The 16,391-nt window shown below is 44.4% G+C and overlaps 1 protein-coding gene across 3 annotated transcripts in view; it reads right to left on the bottom strand.

Moving 5' to 3' along the window:
• The window catches only part of LOC137534519 (uncharacterized), a 75,161-nt gene that overhangs the window by 15,642 nt on the left and 43,128 nt on the right, over positions 1-16,391 (bottom strand). For all 3 annotated transcript variants that reach the window (XM_068256052.1, XM_068256051.1, XM_068256053.1), the window contains one exon: positions 13,091-13,155. The gene's annotated coding sequence lies outside the window, so the exon portion shown is untranslated. The remainder of the gene's footprint in view (positions 1-13,090; positions 13,156-16,391) is intronic.

The following is a 16,391-nucleotide window of genomic DNA, read 5'->3' as shown; positions in this document are numbered from 1 at the left end:
ATCATTTAAAGGGTGAATGACCACAATACTGCATGCCGTGTCTCAGCAATAGCAGAAAAGCAAGCATATTTGAAGAAAAAAAACCTGAAAGAGTTAATTTCTAGGCATGGAAGTGACAGCTTCTGTCTTGTCTGTAATATAGTAAACATCACTGATAAGCAAAGTACAGCCATACAAGTTTTCCTGGCAGCATACAACTTCTGAGGACAGGGAGAGATAAAATACATAAACTATTGACCTTTTTCTAACTCTGGGACACTTAGTAGGCTGCCACTGATTAGAGACCGTAATACAGTCAACCTACTTTGTAACTGTTTAAATATAAAAGAAAACCCTGGGACATTTAAAAAAAGTCATTTATAGGAGTAGGAGGATAATTATACTGTAATTGTTTACCTCATCAGTTTATTTTTACATCAGGTTCACTTTAAGGGGTGCATTACCACAATACTGCTTGTGGTGTTTCAGCAATAGCAGAAAAACAGACATAGTTGAAGAACAAAATGCCATTTTTATTTATGTTCTCATACATTTCATCAAATACCACAAAAAAATAAAATAAATACAGCCAACATATTCAGTACACTTATTGGCTGAAACTTTAGGAAGTATACAGTAGTTTAATAAATTGGTTCATTTTGGCGGGATTTTTACTTCACAGCTTTACAGAAAATGCTTTGCACTGCAACAATACCAGCATTAACATTAGTCATCTGCGTAATATTGTGGTGCTTTATAAATACAATAAATAAATAAATAAAATCTCTAAAATCTTCGTTTTGTTGTTATACATGCCATCAATTTTCACTAATAATCTATGCAGCCAAGATTATCAAAGCACCCATTGATGTCTCAGGGGATGTAGTTTACTGAATGAGGTCATTTCAGTCTCTTTACCTCAGACTTCATTCTAAGCGGCTCACACAGGGAAATACAATGATGTGATTTATGCTCTCTGAAAGTCGAATTATTGACAACTGTACACTGCTTTTTACTACCAATGTAGCCACTCATATCTGATATCTTTTTATTCAGAATGAATTACTAAATCATTGTTGGGGTAAATTTCTGAAATACTTCAAAGCATGTCTGTGAAAAAGCAGAAAAACTGACATATCTATCGTATTTTTTAGAATATACGACACCCCGGCATATAAGACACACCTAGTTTTAGAGGGCAAAAGTCTGGAAAAAAATAAACTAAACCAAGGTGCCTTTATGGTGCAGGGGCGTCTTATGGACCTTTCACCTCTAAACTGTCTATCTAAGGTACACTGCCCAGCTACACTACACTTCACTTAGCCCTGTGCTCCCACCAACTACACTGAACTTCACTAACCCCTGCTGCCACCACCAACTACACTACACTAACCCCTGCTGCCACCACCAACTACACTACACTAACACCTGCTGCCACCGCCAACTACACTACACTAACCCCTGCTGCCACCGCCAACTACACTATACTTCACTAACCCCTGCTGCCACCACCTACTACACTACACTTCACTAACTAACCCTTGCTGCCACCACCAACTACACTGCACTTCACTAACCCCTGCTGCCACCACCAACTACACTACACTTCACTAGCTAACCCCTGCTACCACCACCAACTACACTACACTTCACTAACTAACCCCTGCTGCCACCACAAACTACACTTCACTTCACAAACCCCTGCCGCCACCACCAACTACACTGCACTTCACTAACTAACCCCTGCTGCCACCACCTACTATACTACACTTCACTAACTAACCCCTGCTGTCACCACCTACTACATTACACTTCACTGACTAACTAACTCCAGCAAGATATTTACATATTCCTCTTTAAAAATGTCAGATAATATAATTTTGTAACATCTTTTGCATAATTTTCTCTTAAAAACCAAATTAAATTTCAGCATCAATGTAATTAAGTGGTTAAAAAATCCCTATTTTTTTCTAAAAAAAACAACAACCTATAAAACAATATCTGACAAAAAAAAAGAGATATTTAAACTCTAACAAAAGCATCTCATAACAAAATGTTGTTCATTATAACATACAGTGGGTTGCAAAAGTATTCGGCCCCCTTGAAGTTTTCCACATTTAGTCACATTACTGCCACAAACATGCATCAATTTTATTGGAATTCCACGTGAAAGACCAATACAGAGTGGTGTACATGTAAGAAGTGGATTGAAAATCATACATGATTCCAAACATTTTTTTTACAAATAAATAACTGCAAAGTGGAATGTGCGTAATTATTCGGCCCCTGGGCCCTGAGTCAATACTTTGTAGAACCACCTTTTGCTGCAATTACAGCTGCCAGTCTTTTAGGGTATGTCTCTACCAGCTTTGCACATCTAGAAACTGAAATCCTTGCCCATTCTTCTTTGCAAAACAGCTCCGGCTCAGTCAGATTAGATGGACAGCGTTTGTGAACAGCAGTTTTCAGATCTTGCCACAGATTCTCGATTGGATTTAGATCTGGACTTTGACTGGGCCATTCTAACACATAGATATGTTTTGTTTTAAACCATTCCATTGTTGCCCTGGCTTTATGTTTAGGGTCATTGTCCTGCTGGAAGGTGAACCTCCGCCCCAGTCTTAAGTCTTTTGCAGTCTCCAAGCCGGGTATAGGTCCCTTCAGTATAGGTTAGCCGGGTATAGGTCCCTTCAGTATAGGTTACCTGGGTATAGGTCCCTTCAGTATAGGTTAGCTGGGTATAGGTCCCTTCAGTATAGGTTAGCCGGGTATAGGTCCCTTCAGTATAGGTTACCTGGGTATAGGTCCCTTCAGTATACTTTAGCTGGGTATAGGTCCCTTCAGTATAGGTTAGCCGGGTATAGGTCCCTTCAGTATAGGTTACCTGGGTATAGGGCCGGTGTCTTCCCGCTGTGGCGTCCAGATCTTCAGGCCTGGCTCCGGTGGGCAGCGTGAGTGGAGTCGGAACTCGGAAGTTTTCCGCCTCTCCGAGTCCCGATTGGCTGCGCGCCTCTCCTCCCGATTGGCTGCGCGCCTCTCCTCCCCTGATTGGCTGCGCACCGCGCCTCTCCTTTCCTGATTGGCTGCGCGCCTCTCCTCTCCTGATTGGCCAGGCTCTCTCCTTCCCTCCCCTGATTGGCCAGGCTCTCTCCTCCCCTCCCCGATTGGCCAGGCTCTCTCCTCCTCTCCGCTGATTGGCCAGGCTCTCTCCTCCAGCGGCCAGCAGCAGAAACTGTGTTATACAGCTGCTGGCTGCTAACTTCAATGGGACGCGGCCAAGAGGCCGCGATCTACCGATCAGGCGGTCGCGATCTACCGGTAGATCGCGATCGACCTATTGGGCACCCCTGCTCTAGGGTACTTTTGGTAAACCACATATGTGTAACAGTAACAATATCACTTAATCATGTAATCCTTCTTCTCCTTCTGCTGATCTTACAATTGGGCTCAGATTTACTAGGAAGAAAAATGGTTAATATATCATTACATCAAAGAACTCATTAAAGAACTCAATCTTCTTTTCCTCCAAGCCAATAGTGGGTTAATGGCAACTTCTAAAGGCACAGCTACTTAGGCAAATAATATCATAACACACATTTACAGTTTCACCCAGTTTTAGCCAATATTATCCTTGGACACATATGCCTTCTAATAAACATTTTAGTTAGTAACCGCTATACCGAGCAGTCAATTGCTTCTAAAACCTATCAGTTCTCAGTCCCTTGCAACCAAGTTCCAGCTAGGGCTGCTCGGTATCATTTTATTTTTTATTATTGAACATACGTACACTAAATCCGGCACTAGTTGAATTTAATACTTTGGACTCCGCTCTGTATATTTCTGTGCTTAGTGGGCAGCAAAGTAGATCTTACCAGTAGATAGTTCTATGCCCATAGAGTAGGTAACAGGAAACAAGGATCTTAAATAATAAAAATAAATAATAAATTAAAATAAATACATAAATAATAACAAATCTGAAATAAAAATAAATAAATATTCTGAGTCTGTCTCTCTCAGACGACAACAATCCTCAAGGTAAGAATATAAACAATTGCTTCCGGACAGCTATCTTGTGCAATACTTCTTACTACAATATGTTTCCTCCATGGGTAAATGAATCCAATCAGCCTCAGCAGCAGAGGTAAGTAACCATTAGTTCAGTAACTGAGGTAAGTTCAATCACTGTTGTTCATTCTTCTTATCTCTTTCACAGCTATCTGGACCTATGCTGTTCACCCAAAGGTCAGTATTGATAAGGACCTATTTGCTTCAATTATAAATCAAATATCATATTTCTACTAAACCATGAAGAAGTGGTTCTGATAAATTCAGTAATATAAGTCTTAGTCAGCTGACAGCTATTGCTTTTCAGGAAGGCCTTTCAAGAGGGAATAAGCTTTAACTAAAGTATTTTCTTAAGAGATTACTGCCCATATGGTCTGCTATATACTTTAACTGATTTCAAGAACAAAATTGGTTAAATGTATTAATTAAACTGGGAAATATCGGGCCGACATGGTTGATCGTGTGCTCAGGGGTAACAGCATCCAATATCAGGACTAGAGATGGTCCGAACTGTTTGCCGGCAAACAGCATTCTGCTGTGAAAGCACTTCAAACAACCCTTTTGAGGGCTAGCACATCGGTCTTCTGTGTTTTTTTATGTGTGACAGCCAACTGACACCCAGAGCTGTGTGCACAATACTGCTATTGTTTTTGCCTCATTAACCCCCCTGGCGGTATGAAAAATTCCGCCAGGGGGCAGCGCAGCAGTTTTTTTTTTTTTTTAAATCATGTAGCGAGCCCAGGGCTCGCTACATGATAGCCGCTGCTCAGCGGCATCCCCCCAGCCCCGCCGATCGCCTCCGGCGATAGGCGATCAGGAAATCCCGTTCAAAGAACGGGATTTCCTGGAGGGCCTCCCCCGTCGCCATGGCGACGGGGCGGGATGACGTCGCCGACGTCATTGGGAGTCCCGAACAACCCCTCGGCGCTGCCTGGCACTGATTGGCCAGGCAGCGCACGGGGTCTGGGGGGGGGCGCGCGCCGCATCAGACAGCGGCGATCGGGCGGGGGCCGGCGGCGATCAGAGTGCTGCCGCAGCTAGCAAGGTGCTAGCTGCGTCCAGCAAAAAAAAAATTATGAAAATCAGCCCAGCAGGGCCTGAGCGGCACCCTCCGGCGGCTTACCCAGTGTCCAGCACGGGGTTACCGCTAAGGAGGTTAAGTTGTAAGCCCAGAACCACTCCAGTGCATTATTATTTCACTGTATTCTAATAGTACTATTGCATTTCTCTGTGTGAGACACTCCATAGCCCACTGACACCCAGAGCTGTGCATAATGTGATTCCTGCCCTTTAGGAATTACAACCCGACTTTGCGTCAACTCCCTAATTTTTGGTGAGACTTTTGCCATGGATCCCCCTCCAGCATGCCACAGTCCAGGTGTTAGACCCCTTAAAACAACTTTTCCATCACTTTTGTGGCCAGAAACAGTCTTTGTAGGTTTTAAATTAGCCTGCCCATTGAAGGCTCGCGAACCCAAAAATTGATGTTCGAGAAAACTCTAATCTAGGTGAACAAGATGGAACCCCTGGCCGATGCCCCCCCAAATGTTGATGTGGCCCCAATGCACAAACATTAAAATCTCAACTTTTCCAGCTGCTGTGAGCTTCCAGCTTCTACTGGTTGCCGTGCACAGCACTGGCGCGTGTGACATCCCACTTTATACATGGCAGCCATGTGGGACACGTATGGGGAAGCAGGAGCAGCTGGACACTAGCATCAGCTGGAACAGGTGAGATTTTAATGCATGGGCACCTGGGGGGCACATTTAACATAAGGAGGGGGACAGTGGCAGCGTCACGAGACCGATTCCTGAGAGATTTCATGCTGAAATCAATCGGGAATCAGACTGTGGTGTATGGTCAGCCAACAGATTTCTCTCTGATCAGATGTGATGTCAGATGTCTCTGGGTTCATCTGCCCATACATTTTGGTTCTGCCCATAGATTTATGGGAACCTTAACTACTTGCTGACTGCTCCATGCCAATTGGCGTGAGCAGTGCGGCAGCCCAAGGACTGCTCCACGCCGATTGGCATGAACGGTCTTCTACGGGTCTAGCAGGAGATTGCGCGCAGGCTGCGCTGCATCTCCTGCTTGGGGGGCGGAGCCATCTAATTACCCCCTACAGCACTGCGATCAGCAGCAGCGCTGTACAGGGCACAGCCGTGTGACACGGCTGTCCCCTCCATAGGCCGGGGAGTGATCGGCTGTCAAAGCAAAAAAAAAAAAGCAAAATTTATTTAAAAAATAATAAAATAAATATTTATAAACAAAAAAAAATAAACAATGGGGGGGGGGGGGGGGAGCGATCAGACCCCACTAACAGAGATCTCTGTTGGTGGGGAGAAAAGGTGGGGGGGGGGGGAATCACTTGTGTGTTGAGTTGTGCGGCCCTGCAGCTTGGCCTTAAAGCTACAGTGTCCATTTTAGTTAAAAATAGCCTGGTCACTAGGGGGGTTTAACACCAAGGTCCTCAAGTGGTTAAAGAAATATTGAGGGAGGTAAAAAAAAAATGACATTTACTTGCAGCCGAAATGTCCCTTGCCCTGTACCCAGCCGCTGGCCCGGGGTCCCCGCCGATGCAGAGGCTGACCTGGCAGGTCGTCCTGTACTACAACTGCGCGAGTGCCGCTGTCACTCACTCGCACGTGGTGGGGGCACGTGGTTTGTATTTAGCTATGAAGGTCTCAATCACCTAATCTGGCTCTACCCAGCCTCTTTACTCATGTACCATCTTACATTTATAAAGAATGCTTATTATCTCTCTCAGAGATCACAAATAAAAAGAAATTAAAAAAGGACTAATAAGAAACTGATTCTCTGGCCTAGCATGCTGTGACTTCTCCTTGTTCTATGCATAGTGCTGACAACACCAGAAAGATGGCAGTTCCCATGCGTGGAAAAAACAGGCTACAGAAATTAGGTATGGGAAAAAGTAACAGTGGAAAGATACTATAGTGAGCCTACTACTTCAAGCAGCAGAAAACGTCATCATATTTGAAGAATGCAATAAAGAGACTCTGAAGCGAGTCTCAATTCTCTTTTTTAACCTATAGTCATATTAAGCCCCATAAGCACAGCTAAACCGCCGCTAACCTGTGGCAAAACGAGGGGTTAATACCCCCCAAATCCCCTGCAAAATCCATGACTTCCTTGGTCGTGGATTTTGCACTTCCTGGAGGCAGAGCTATGAGCTGCAGGTCTGCCTCCATACGTGTCAATCGCCGCGCGGATCTCCGCCTCTCCCCCGCCCCTCTCTGTGAAGGCAGATGAGAGGGGCGGGAGAGAGGCGGCGATCAGCGGGGATTGACGCGCTTGAGGCAGAGCTTATGGCTGTAGCTCTGCCTCAAGCAGGAAGCGCTCCCCGGAGGAAGGAGAGGGGATTTGGGGGTTATAAACCCCTCGTTTTGCTGCGGGATAGCGGCGGTTTAGCTGTGCTTATGGGGCTTAATATGAATATAGGTTAAAAGAGAGAATTGAGACTCGCTTCAGAGTCTCTTTAAGTAAAGTTTGTTTCAAGTTGTCTCACCACATTCTAGATTACAATTCGTTTTCAGAAATCATGGCACAATCTGTAGTAGTACAAAACCTTGAATGATGATGTGCAATAGCGGTAGACTTGTCTGGCCTGTCCACAGTTGCAACATTTTTAGGCAATTTTTCTTCTTTGGACTGCCATTCTGGTTTTAGAACCCCTTTGGCCACATTTACAACGTCCATCATTATGGTTTTGACATGTTCATTGTTCATTGGCTAGTACACTTTACGCACAAACCATTTCTTTTGTAATCTGGAGTATTCTAGTCTTGTTTGGGGAGTTCCAGCTGCAGCACTTGGTTGTTTAGGTGTCTTCAAAACAGCCTGAGGACGATTCGCGTTTCTATTATGAGATAAAATTGCTAACTTGGTTCTAGCCTCCATGGAATTCATTCGATAGTTATATTGTTTGCTTCTGTACTTCAACACAATGCTGTGAAATGTCTCAAGGGCTCCCGTATGGCAATAAAAAACTAGATGTTTCAAATCCTTGTCCATCTGTGGACAGAGGATGACATCTCGAAGTGCTATGTAAGCCAGACTTGGTTTGCTCAACCAGGATCGAATAACATCATCTCCAGTCAGCTCGGCATGCTTACATCCACTTTCTACGTCTCCATTCCTCCACTGATGAATGTTGCACACATGGTTTAAAACGCCATGCCAGCGATCACGAAACACCTCAATGTTGCCCTTACATGTCCTGCTGCACCAATAAAAGTGATTAAGAATGGGGCCTATCCAGTCTTGAATAATTTCACAGCCAGCAGGTCTTGAAGCATTTAGTATTTTTTTCTTGATAGACTTGCTGTAGTGCCACAAGTCAAACTGATGGTTGATGTCGCTGTAATCAGATCTCATTATTTTTTTAATGCCTGGATGACTGTCGGTCCCGATCATATGAACATCATATTTCTCTTCACTAATTCGGTCAACACATGTTTTAAACCCAAGCTTTTCCATCGCTACGGAGGACGTGGTCTGAGACACTTGCACAGCCTCAAAGTCCAGGATGAGGGAAGTCTGCATATCCATCATGGTATACACGCAATATTTAGCATTATAGCCAGGGCTGTCGCATTGGCCATCTCCAATCAAATACAGTGGTTTATGGCTAATTATCGAGGACACTTGCTCTTTTTCTAGAAGCCAATTGTGATCGATTGCTCCAAAAATGGCTCCGATTTGATAGTTAGAAAAACACTGGGAACTAAAAATGTTTATATTCATCAGTTCAAACATTTCTTTTACTTTTGAATATGATGAACCGCTGCAAACGATGGCAGATGCAAGTAATGAGTTTCCTGCTGCTTTGCCCTGGATGTGTGGCTGACTTCGCCACAGTATAAAGTTATGGCCATCTGCACAAGTCGCAAAGACTATTAAAAGTGTTCCCACCATTCTCTTATCAAATTTTGTCAATCTTTCAAAACAGCAATCTACTTTACAGCAAAGTTTCTGTAAAAGCTCATCAAGGCAGGATTCAAAAACAATGAATTTGCGTTCCATAACCACATTCTTCTCACCCGTGGTAATGTCACCTGGCTTATCTAAAGGATCCAGTTCTGAGTTTGCATAATCAGAGTCACTTACTTCACTTAGGTGAGGCGCATATGAAGCATCAGAAGGTGTTTTTCTCTTGTTATAGATTGGTTCATCTATTGATGAGGTTTCAGAGAGAGGAGTTATCATTGGTTCATCCGCTGAAGTTGTTTCAGAGAGAGAAGTTAACATTTCCATTTTAGATTCCAGTATGCCAAGTGAAGGCGGTGCCTCAATATGCATATCAGCGCCCAGGTCCTGAAAATCGGTTAATGGTGAAAACCATGGAGATGTCCTCTCTGGGTGTGATTCAACATTAAAACTCATCTCTTTGTTCTCAACAGTTTGACATGGCTGAAGTGACGGTATATTGGTAACAGAGTATTTACAGGTCGACCTAACATTCCAAAGCTGGCCTGCAATAGAGAGCTGATTCGTTATAGCTCTTGTAGCATCTTTGAAAAAGAATGAAGAATATCTGTGTTTACCAGGAGTTCTATATTTGTAAGTTGTAGGAGAAGATCCTCTAGTATCTTCTGAAAAGCCTGAACAATGTGCATCATATCCATGATCTCTGTATATATCATTGTAAGTTATAGTGGAAAGGTGATCAGAATGGTGATTGGAGGGAGAGGTCCCACTGTCTTCCAAAGTGGAGGAAGAATTCAAGTCAGGTCCAGGATCTCGGTCTATATCTTTGTAGCTTGCAGCAGAAAGGTCATTGGAGGGAGAGGTCCCATTGTCTTCATCTATGTCTCTGCAGCTTGCAGCAGAAAGGTGATTAGGTGTGGAGCTCCTAATATTTTCCACAACATATGGAGTGTTTAAATCATAATTATGATCAGTATATACATCTTTGTAACTTGCCGCCAATGAATAGGATTCTTCCGCAGCTAAAGGTGAGAAATCATTTTGATCTGTTTGGGAGGATGCATCCACATAAGACTTTCTGTATAAATGGCAGGAGCAGAAACAGCTTTTAGGCACATTTGTGGAGGTCTTGGATGACTCCTGTGATCTTCTGAGTCCTCACAACATTCATAGTACTGTTCTCAGGTATTAGAGTAAGGAGTAGCATGAGGCCACAATTTTCGTTTAGAGCCATTACGGTAGGCATCTGTGGAAAAGTGTGCAAAACACATCCTAAACCTATCTCCTCTTTTATCCTCCGATATTTCCCAGGCAGCTCTCTCCAAAGTTTCTTCATTCAGACCTCCAGCCATCAGCCATCGCTTTATTGCATCTATGTCTTTTGGAAACTGATGAAGGACTATATCAGGAAACTCCGATTTCATGCCTGTGCTATGGCGACAACCTTTAACTACGCACCTAGGCATTTTCCTATGTGCTAAGCAGAAAACATAATGATTCATTTTTGTACAGTGATAAGATAGCATTTAAATTATTTTTTTACACACACAAAAATACTCCCCCTCCCACCAGAATAAAGGAAGATTAGAACTTAAAAGTGATGTTCCACACACAGGTGAAATATCAGGAACTGTAAGTTCGTTCTTAACCTGAATCTGTTCTTAAGTCAGAACAATGTGCTATCTCTGTCCCCTGTACCTCCTCTGTGACCCCCCACCCCCCCCCCACCTGTGCCTCCAGTGTCACCTTTTGTGTCCCCTCTGCCGTCCGTACCTGCTACAAGTTTAAGAGCCATTTTTTCTTTTTAAAATCCATTTTCTCAAAAACTAGTCCAATTTGAAAAAAAAATGTTTTTTGGCTTGTTCCCATGGAAACACTGAATCCATGCCGTTCGTATCGTCGGGTCGTTCGTAAGTTGGGCGTTCGTAAATCGGGGACTACCTGTAATCGGATGAAAATTGGTGCCACCAAGAGCAAGCCCGATCAACGATGTGACCAATTTCGGGTCCAAATCGGTCCCATGTTTCGATCGGATATGCTGCAAGATGTACAGCCGGCAAGCTTGATCAGGTGCGAGGTGGTAATGGCGTATGACATCGGGGATAAGCAACAAACGCAACAGTACCCCCAGTTCTGTCCTTCCAGTGTAAAATGTGCCCCACACCACTGGCTCCGTTCTCCGCCCCCATGCACACACCCCACATGGTTTCCGGCATATATGTGGGCGTGTGTGTGAGACATCATGTTACGCTGGTAACTGCGTGTGGTGTGTCAATGAGGACACTGGGGGACAGCACCGGGGGCAGTGAATGTGGTGTCACAATGCTGATTCCCAAGAGATTTCATGCTGAAATCGATGGGGAATCGGGCTGTGGTGTATGTGCACCCAACAGATCTCCCTCCAATCAGGTTCGATCAGAGAGAGGTCTGTATCTTGGTTGATCTGCCACCTTTAACGTAGCTCCCATATATCTTCTAGTATCTCACAGTCAGGGCCGGTTCTTGACTTTCTGCTGCCTGAGACAAACTTGTGAGGATCCGCCCCCACCCCCCAAATTGGAATGATTGCACAGCACCTGACAATTTGCACTGCAGGTTATAACTATGAGCCCCCCCCAACACCCTCATTATAGGTAAGTAGCCAGGTATAGGTGCCCCCAGTATTGGTAGCTAGGTACAGTTGCCCCCAGTATAGGTTAGCCAGGTACAGTTGCCCCAGTATAAGTTGGCCAGGCACTCTCTTCACTTCCTGTTTCTGCCTGGTGCTGCCCCTAGACTTCTGCCGCCTGTCGTCTCACTTGGCATCATGGGCGGACTGGGCCTGCTCACAGTGCTTCTTTATAGATTTGTGTATGTTGCTCAGGTTTTAAGTATTTATTAATAATGGTTAAGTTTTACACACATTTCTTTTCAAATCTATTTTTTTCACCTATTTTTTTCCACCTTCTGTTAAAGTGGATCCGAGATAAACTTTTACTCATTGCATAATTGTTTTCCTTTCATATACCGTATATACCGGCGTATAAGATGACTTTTAAACCCTTAAAAATCTTCTGAAAAGTCGGGGTCTTCTTATACGCCGAGAGTCAGTTTGTCAGTGTGAAGCTGCTGGTTGCGGGGTGTCAGGCAGATCTTTAAATTACCGGATGCTGCAATGTGCCGCTCAAAAGAAACATAGATCGTGCTCTCGGTTTAAAAAAAAAACACCTTGTAACAGCTTCTTGCGAACAGCCGCTCGCACGGGTAGCAGTGCAGTTTCCGCGGTCACCTGACTGGTGACGTGTGCGCTCCACAATACAGCCCGGCAATCTCTTCATGTATGGAGTGCACACAGTCACCAGTCAGGGGATGCCAGACACTGCACTGATACCCACGCGAGCGGCTGCTCACAAGAAGCTGTTACAAAGGGTTTTTTTTTAAACAGAGAGCACGATCTGTTTCCTTTGAGCACATAGCAGCATCAGGTAATTTAAAGCTCTGCCTGACACCCCGCATCCGGTAGCCTCACACCGCACACGGCAGCTTCACACTGAAGAGGGGTAGTCTTATACGGCGAGTCTTTATAACTGGAGAAGTTGGGGGGTTGTCTTATATGCCCAGTCGTCCTATACGCCGGAATATACAGTAGTTTATAGGGCATTCCTCAAGCCAAATACTTTTTTTGTTTTGTTTTAATACTCTAATTCCCTATAAACTAAACAAGCCTTGCCCACAGCTTCTCCAGAGTGCCTCTGCACTTTGAGCCTTAGTAGCAAGGGCTTATGGGAGCTCAGTCTGGGCAGGAAGAGGAGGAGGTTACTAGCCAGAGATTTCAGAGGCAGAGGGGAGAAGGAGAGGGGAGTGAAGGTTTCACAGGCTGAGGGCTGGAGATGCACAGCAGCTTGCCTGTGTGTAATGTGGCAAAGAGAACATGGCCGCTCTCATTGTATCACAGGAATAAACAAATCATAAACTGTTGAAGCGGTTTGCAGCTAGATTTTCTGTGTAAATCATCTAAACTTTAGATAAGATATATAGTCAAGTTACTTGTTATAGTTTTTTCATCTCGGACCCAATCTAATTCATTGCAGAAGTTGTAGACAGCTAGCCAACTCACCTATATGAATAAGTCTGAAGACGAACAGATTATCTGCATAACAGGTCCAAGTACAATCAGTTTACCTAAAAAACAAAAAACAAAAGAGAGTCTTAACGAAGACTGAGATAAACGGCTTATCAGCGTTTTGTCAAAGCAGAAATTAAATTTTCAGTATTATGGGCTCTTTCCACTGGCTGCAATCCTTTTCAAAAAGTGGATCACAGACGATTTGCCGATCGCAACAGCACCGCGATTTACTTCTCCGCGATTTACATGTAAATCGCAGTGCTAATTTCCCACTACAGCGATTCATATTTTTCCAGAATCACAATCGCCATCTTGCGTGATCGTGCTCTGTACCTCAAAGCTTCACAGCGCAAACGCGTCGAGTGGATTTGCAGGTTGTGGGATCACAAAGCAGTGCAATTATAATCACGCTTCCCAGTGGAAAAGGGCCCTGTTTCAAACCGTAATATTCAAATATGAAATGGCAGTGATGGCTATTGTGGGATCTTTTTGTTTAGCATATCCTAGAGTTCTTCTTCAAGGACCGCTATTGCAAACATTTTAAATGCATGTCAACACATTTAAATAAGAAGTATATTTCTTCCAGAGTAAAATGAGCCATCAATTACTTTTCTCCTATGTTGCTGTCACTTACAGTAGGTAGTGGAAATCTGACAGAACCGACAGGTTTTGGGCTAGTCCATCACTTCATGGGGGATTTTCAGCATGGCCTTTATCGTTTATAAAGACACTCCCTGAAAAGGATTTACACAAAGATGCTGGCCAGCCTCCCTGCTCGCTTCACACTTTTTTCACAGTTAGACAGAGCAACTGTCATTCGCTAAAAGCTTTTGAAAAAAAAGAAAAACCCTGAGAAACCCCCATGAGGAGGTGGGATACTCCAAAACCTGTTGGTTCTGTCAGATTTCTACTAACTACTGTAAGTGATAGCATCATAGGAGAAAAGTAGTTTATGGCTCATTTTACTCTGGAAGAAATGTACTTCTTATTTTAATGTATTTACATGCATTTTAAATTTCATGATTTTCGCGATAGTGCCCCTTTAAATACAGAAATACCTCTTATGGATGCTAATGAGCAACACAAGGTTAAAACACAATTGTCTAATTAACCTCCCTAGCGGTATTGATGGTTATGCACGTCAATAGAAAACATGCTGCAAACGGTATTGATGTGCATATACTCTCCTGCACTGTATACTAGACCCTTGCTTGACACATTTTGGCAAGTTACAGTAAAAAAAAAAAAAAAAAAAAGCTTATGAAAATTAATTGGATCATTTTTGCACAGAAATCGAACGCCAGGGAAGTTAGAAAGATTTGGCTCTGTAGGAGGAATGGAACTGGGCTGAGGAAAAGCCATGCTCTCATAACAAACTGATGCTGGGCATACACGGTTCGACGCAGGCTTATCAATCGAGCCGCTGATGGCTCGAATGATAATATCCGACGTGTCCGATGACCGTGGGGGATCGATTCCTTGCTCTATACCCGCGGGCGGACAATAGCGGCGAATTGAGCGGAAGATAAGAAGCGGGAATCGATCCGGGCACACGCGCGGACGCGGCGGGAGTCGATCTGGCGGCTAATCGGCAGCTGGATCGACTTGTGTATGCCCAGCATTAGGCCCCTAAAGACTGGAGAGTGTGATGATTTTTACACAATGACAAGACTAAGCACAACAAAACACAGCATGGTCTAATGGTAACAACAAGGTCTCTCACAGAGAAAAAATAAAAAAAATTGCAAGGAAGACCGGTGTTTCCAGTTATGCTGGCCGAGGTCTTTTAGAAACAGGCAAGCTTGAAAGCCAAAAGCAGTGGCTAGCCTAGGAAACTTAGTACAGCAGACGAGAGACACATTGGACAGGATTCACAAAGCTTTTCCACCTGTTTTTCTCTGTTTTCACCTTATCTATGTTACTTTTTTGAGCTCCCAAAGAGCAAAAATAAAATATAATTAAGGTAAGAAAAGTAATATTGAAATTAAGTTAATCAGGAACAACTTACTTTGAGTGATTATTTTTCTTGTAAAGCCCCGTCTACACTATGAGACATTGCGGCGATCCGGCGGCTCGATTAGCCGCCGGATCGCCTCTTCCGCGTGCCCGCCGCATCCCCGCTCGCGCCGCATTAGATTTCCCGCTCGTGCCGCTTACCTTCCGCTCGATTCCCTGCTATTGTCCCCTCGCGGGGAGCGAGCAGGGAATCAGCGGTGCGGAGATCCGTCCTGTCGGATCTTATCTATCGAGCCGCATCAGCGGCTCGATTGATAAGGAGCATCGCGGCCGCATCTACTCGTGTAGATGCGGCTTAAAAGTGCTGAAAGGTTATTTTTATCACTTAGGTGATAAATAAGTCATTTATAAGAAGTTTTGTGAATAGAGCCCATTATGCTATCTTTTGCAATCAGTATAGTTCCAGTGTCCCCAGATTAACAGTGACCAGATAAGCAGAAATTTGTGGAACCCCAATACAACATCTTCCTTCCAGAGAGCTCTCGTCAGAAGTGGCCTTTATGGAAAACTTGTGGCTAAAGAGCAATACATACAATGAGTAAGCAAGGCCCAGGGACTTTCCTATGCATGAAAACAAGAACTGTAGTGAAGACAAGTGGCAGCTCTGCCCAATATTTGTCTCTAAGGAAAGGTAGAAGAAAGTAATGTCTGCAGGGCCGGATGCCATGGCCTAGGGCACCACAGGAGGAATGGCACCAAAGCAGCAGGCTAAATTGGTGCAGCATTTGCAAGCTTACAAAAGCTGTAATACAGGGAGATCAGGTGAGTGCCTGACTTCAGTACTCTGCTGCTAGCTGTCTGTGCAGCAGCCACCTTGCTCTCTGTGCACGTTTGCATTGTGGTCACCGGCTATGGACAGCGGCAGGTTTGGAGACAGAAAAGAAGAGGAAGCTTCTGCACTGGAGACGAGTGTAGAACTGACTGACACTGATGGCTGCTGCAGTGTGAAGGCGAGCTGGCTACCTATACTGAAGGGGGGGGGGGGAGTGGGAGGAGGGATTAAGGGTGCCATCTGGCTGCCTATATTGGAGGGAAAAGGGGAAGGAGTCATCTGACTACCTATACTAGAGGTAAAGGGGGTTGGAGTCATCTGTCTACCTATACTAGGAGGAGGGGGGGGGGGTCATCTGGTTACCTATACTGGAAAGAAAGGGGGGAGGAGTCATCTGGCTACCTATACTAGAGGGAAGGGGAGAGAGGTCATCTCGCTACCTATACTGAAGGGGGCAGCTGGTGACAGTGGCCTATGGCGGTACAGAGTACAAATCCGGCCCTG

This window comes from Hyperolius riggenbachi, chromosome 10, assembly GCF_040937935.1.
Source record: "Hyperolius riggenbachi isolate aHypRig1 chromosome 10, aHypRig1.pri, whole genome shotgun sequence".
Taxonomy (NCBI): domain Eukaryota; kingdom Metazoa; phylum Chordata; class Amphibia; order Anura; family Hyperoliidae; genus Hyperolius; species Hyperolius riggenbachi.
Note: the sequence above shows the minus strand (reverse complement) of the source record. Positions and strands in the feature narration are given on the sequence as shown.